We start from the raw sequence: 6,000 nt of genomic DNA, 5'->3' as shown, positions 1-6,000 counted from the left end.
CTCCTTTTATAGACAGCGAGAGCCATGTGACTTACTTCCTTTTCTGACCTGTCAGAAAGTTCATACATTTTCCTCAATGACGGAAGCTATTCTTAGTCTAGCTAAGTATATAGCCCTAGCCTGCCTGGCCTTAAGCCCCTTAACTAAACTACCCATGCTGGTTCCAGGTTGGAGGCAGTGCCAGGGTGCAACCTTCCCTGTGATATGACCACAGCATTTAACTAGCCCCCTTGCAAAACTAACGCCTCAGTAGCAGCCCCAGTGTCATCTGCACCTCCCATCCTCAACATCCTGACATCCACACTGCCTGCTAATGACTTCTTTTAAATAGAACAATAGCACTAAGGTGAGTTGGTGGGGAGATGTGTGGTCCAAGATCAGCTTCATCCATCAATGACAGCGGTTGGTGAGCGCGTGATCACAGGCACGGTCCTTAGCTACTCTGAACAGCAGATTTACCTTCTATGAAGTGAGCTGAGTATTGACCCCCCAGAGCTATTATTATTTCGCCAGTCATCTGCTAGCCTCAGGTACACTAGGGTGTTTGACAAAGAATAGCCGTAATCTTCCTTTGCATACAAGAACATTTGTCCTCAGTTATAAGACACATAGTCAGACTCATTCTTACCACTTACCCCAACCCTAGCCCTAACCCTGACCTCCTGATTACACTGCTCTAGAATGCTGCCCCATGGTCCTTGGACCCTTCGCTCTCATGCCATGGGTCCAAGCACCCTCTAGGTATCTTCACGCTACCTCCTTAAGAGGTAACCGCCTGACCATAAGTAAAGACTAAGAGAGATGGATGTCCTCTGTGTCAGAACCCCACCTCTAACTGTCAAGTACCCAGTGTCCGTGTGCTCTGGAAATCCCATGCACAGGCTGGGATCAAAGGCTTCTCCCATCCAACAGAGGGGAGCCCCTGAATAGATGAATTTTAAAAAATCAGATCCCCTGAAAATAAGAATAGATACGTACCACTTGGGGCCCAGATGCCACCTTCCCTCTGATCTACCCCACAATGGAGGGCTAAGTAACACATGGGAACTAGAGCTGGACCTGGGTTGGTGTCTGGAACCCACCCCCACCCCTCGTCCAACCTCTTCAATCAGCTACCACTATGGTGCTAAGACATAGAGAGACAACCAGAGAACAAAGGAGACTGCTGAACAGGGCCTTCCGGGGACGTCAGAGACCAGCATGGTGGTGCCTGGCAAAATAGTAACAGAACCACATGGTCCCTAGATGTCTAGCAGCTGCTGCTGAGTGACCCTGAGCTTCCTTGAGGGGATTGGTGTCAGGTCTCAAAATTCAGACAGGTGAAGAGACCAAAGAGTGTCACTGTCATCTTAAAAAGCAGTTTCTACCACTCTAATACATGCACACACTCACACACAAACACATACACACATACATACACACATTCATACACACATATACACACATATACACATAAATACACACATACATATACATACACACATACATACTTATATACACATATACATACTTACACACACTCATATATACACATACACACTCATACACAAAAACACACTCATACATACATATACACACACGTACACACTCATACACACACACACACACACACACACACACATAACACATCTTGTCTGATATTCTCTTGCTATTTGCCACTTGCCTGTGGGCTAAGAACTGACCATGCTCAGTGGGACCTCCCTCCCTGGCCAGGGCCCACATAATCCCTGGAAATATCTGTTCACAGGCCTGTGACTAACACTTGTCTTCAAATCCCTTTGCCTTGTTCACTTCCAAGCCATAGGCACCTCCCATTCCAACTCCAGCAACAAGATACCCAGTAACTCCCACCCCAGGCAAAGACAAGCTCCCAATACATCTGTCTGCTCACTCTGATTTTCGTGGTACAGTAAAATAACCCCCTTGCCCCACCCCAAACCCCACCTCAGTCAGCCTTTCTTCCGGAAAAACCACCTGTGGGAATGTCAGACCTGTGCTTGCCTGCACCCAGGTAAAATGGCTCCAGGCAGAGCCCTTCCTGAGGACTGTGAGAGTAGAGGCTTTCTGGAACCCAGAGGCCACTTGGGGATGCTGTGTCCTCAGCACACTGTCAGATCAACCTGGCTCCTGGCTAACTTACCCTCAGACTGTAGCAAAGAGAAGCAAAGTGGAACTGGTGACCAGCCACTGAGAAGTGACACCAGCCCTCTGCCACTTGTCCCCTCCTTAATTAAATATGTAAATAAAAATAAGACTTGAGAGAATTACTCAGGCACCCTCACCTTCCCTACCACAGAGGGAAAGGCTCACCTGAAGTCACTCATCCCAAAGAACAATAAGGTGTTAGAATCCCTTCTCCATGTTTTCCTTCAACTAGTGGGATGCTGAGAACCAGGGTCCTGGGCAGGGGAAACTTACCTTGCAGCCCAGGGGCTGCCATGGTGCTGGTCCCCAGACGCCAAGCCCCAACTGGTGGCCCTTGGCTGCCCTCGCTCGATTCTGGACAGGCTTATGCGGCTGCCAGGGAGTTAATTCCATCGCGGCTCAGCTCCGTCTGGACGCGCCCGCCCCTCGCCAGCGGCTGCCACCTCCTCCAATCCATCCCTCTCCCTGGGCAGTTCCCGCGCGCCTCCTGCGCTGAGACGCTAGCCGCCCAACTTCCAGAAAGGATCCCACTCTCGGGTGCAGCCAGTGACACGCTGGGGTCATGCATGGGCTGCGGGCCAGGGAGTAAATGCTCCTGGCGCTCCTCCTCTCGGGAGCCTGAGTGAGCGCCACACAGCTGGGCTCGCCTGTGATAATTCAGCCGGATTATCTCATGAACCCCCCTGGCTGATTAGTTTCCAGTCTCCAGGAAGCCTCCTTCCTGTGGCCCTGAGTAGTAATAAGGACTTAAACAGCACAATGAGGCCCCATTCACAAACTCTACTCCATTGCCACCAGTGGTCTGGAGGGGGCAAAAAAGAAACCGCACCCCTCCCCCGTGTGTACACAAGAACACAGGGCAGAGGGGAGAGGGCGTATGTTAATTTGGGCTTCCCCCGGAGACTCTAGAGCAGTTAAGAATGTGCCTAGACGTTAAGCTGTGGGACAGAAGTGGTGTGGACTTCCCTAGGGTGGCTAAAGGACCTGAGCATGGACAGGGGAGTGAGGAAAAAGCCTCCAAAGGACCATTCTCTCAGAATGTGAGCTACATGCCAAGATGCCAGAAGCCAACGATGCTCCTTGATAATATCCCTCCTCTGTGGGGAAGCATTAGTCAGCATCATGGATGCTGTTTGTGATCCCTGAATCTGAGAGATGTCTGCTCCTTGTTCTACAGAAACAGAAAGTCTCGAAGCTTTACTCTGCACCCGTCCAGGATTAATGGCTGCTGTTTATCTAAACCTCTTGACTTCGGGAATCTCTGAAGTGCTTTGCTTTGCCCAGTGTTCATACTTCAGTCTAATTCTCCAGTCTTTGAGGCGATGACTTCCATTCATCCTTTTTACACAGTCTGTGTGTCCCAGGTTCCGAAGCAGGCAGCCTGCTCCTGCATCTTGGGCTCGGAACACCTTGCAGTGCCGCATCTTTCGCCCTCTCTGTCCCTTCGTTCCCCTTCTGTCACCTTCTTCCTCCTTCCAGGGACCCTTCTCCTTGACATCTCCATTCCTAAGTGAATAAAAAGATACTCACCTGCCATTGCTCTTTATCTGTCCCTCTTCTGTCCTCCCCCAAGGAGTTTTTCCATGACATCCTCCTAAAACATGTTTAGGGGCTGCCCTAGTTACTTTTCTGTTGTTTGTTCTGTTATTGTAGTGGTTGTTGTTGTTGTTGTTTTAAAGCCGCTAGGGGAAGAAAAGGTTTATTGAACAGACATAAACTTCCAGGTCACATTCCGTCACTGAGGGACGTCAGAGTAGACACTGAAGGCAAAGGCCCCAGACATAAGAACCCTGGAGGAACACTGTTCCAGGCTCTCTCTAGCTCACTCCAGCTCTGTGAAGGCCCAGCTGCTGGGGATGGTGTCACCCACAGTGAGCGGGGCCTTCTGACATCAGGCATCAATCCAGACAGTCCCCAGCAGACAGAACCACAAGCCCATCTGACTTGGGCAATCCCTCAATTAAGAGTGCCTCAGATAACTCCAGGCTATGAGAAGTTGTCAGGTGAAGCCTCTGTCTCCTTTGGTCTAAAGGTGACCATGAAAATAGAGGCCTTAGTATCAAGGGCAGACTCTGTCCTTAGGAAACCTGTAGGTAAAGGAACACAAACATGCATATAGACATTCAGATGCACTGGCTAGTTTTTGCCAACCTGACACAAGCTAGAGTCATCTGGGAAGAGGGAACCTTAATTGAAGGATCGCCTTTAAGAAAATCTGTGGGGCGTTTTCTTTGATTGATGTGAGAGGGCCCAGCCCACCGTGGGCGGCGCCAATCCTAGGCAGGTGATGCTGGCTTCTCAAAGAAAGCAGGCTGAGCGAGCTATGAGAAGCAAGCCAGTAAGCAGTGCCGCCCCTCCATGTGCTATGCATCAGCTCCTGCCCAACGCTTCCCAACTCGAGTTCTCGCCCTGACCTCCCTTCATGACAGACTATGAGCTGCAAGCTGAATTAAAAACCCTTTCCTCCCCAAGCTGCTAAGGGAGCTGCTTAATCCCAGCTATGAAAAGCAAACCAACACTGCCCACCTGAGACTTGGTTGTGTGTGTGTGTGTGTGTGTGTGTGAAATAGCATAAGAGAATAGTCATTCAACCCTAAGGGCAGATCACCAAAAAAAAAAAAAAAAAAAAACCTGGTCAGCTGTCCTGGTTCTCAGGTAGTGTTAAGTGATCAGTCACAAGAGTGACAGTCAATTCCTTGTCCCTGGATCTGGTTTCCTCCAGAGACTGACCTTAGTGATGACTCAAAGTTGGGGGCGGGGGTGATGTGAAGAAATGACAACCTTTGAATTATTAAGGAATTATATAAAACATTCATCTCTGCTTCCTTCCCTCTGCCTACCCACCTCAGCTCTCTGCCATCACGGCCTGTGCCCTGTGACAGAGCTTGTGCAATTCACCCTAGGCAGTAGCAGTTGGTAGAAACGTAGAGATGTGGCAGTCACTGAGTCCCGTGTGATGAAAGGTGACCAGCAACTGTGGCGCTCTACGGTGAGTGGCTGAGAGTTCTGGTCTACCTTGAAAGGCACATGGATTCTGAACCAGGACCTGCCATTCAGACACTGTTCAGCCTTTGCTGTTCAGCCATTTGACTTCTCTGGGCCATTTTCATTATCCATACAGGGGCCAGAGAGAGACGACGGGCAAGAGGTCTAAACCTTTTCTGACTCCATTGTCTAGGGCTTTTGATAAGGTAAATCTCCTCTATGTCAAAAGACTTGGAATGAACATTGGGACCCATCAAACTCCCAGAACACAACCAGGACATCCCCTTTGTTCTCCCTCCCAGCTAGAATCCTCCCCATCCTGCCAGCACGGGCGTGCACGCTCTTCCAAAACACTTCTGAGAAAGAGCACCTGTACCCAAGGATGACAGTTCCACACAGGGATTCAGGGACCAGATGCTGCTTTGTGTTAGTCTACCCTTCCGCTAAGGACGGCTGGAGCAGGAAGGGCCTTGGCAGCTGGCCTAAAGCTAAAAGCACGGAGCATCTCAGCCATAGGGATGCAGGAGAGCCTCTTCGTGATGTCATCATTCGCGCTGACAGCAGGAGTTGATTTCCAGAGCCCACCCCTCTGCCATGCGCAGAAGCAACCTGACTGAGAGATTTGAGAACTGGGTGTTCTTATGTATTCTTTATAGGTTCAGGCCACCAGGCTGTTTCTGGACAGACATCTTCACCCTGTCCCTTCCCACCCAGAGGATGATGTAAGTCCACTGCTCCCTAGACATTAGATGGCCTCAGCCTCCAGACACTGAGTATTTACAGAAGGACCATGTGCTTTGTCCCTTAAAACCAGCCTCAGACCTCAGATTTAGGTCACGGCTGTCACCACAGACCTCAGACACAATCCAC

The sequence above is a fragment of the Apodemus sylvaticus genome, chromosome 2, assembly GCF_947179515.1.
Source record: "Apodemus sylvaticus chromosome 2, mApoSyl1.1, whole genome shotgun sequence".
Taxonomy (NCBI): domain Eukaryota; kingdom Metazoa; phylum Chordata; class Mammalia; order Rodentia; family Muridae; genus Apodemus; species Apodemus sylvaticus.
Note: the sequence above shows the minus strand (reverse complement) of the source record.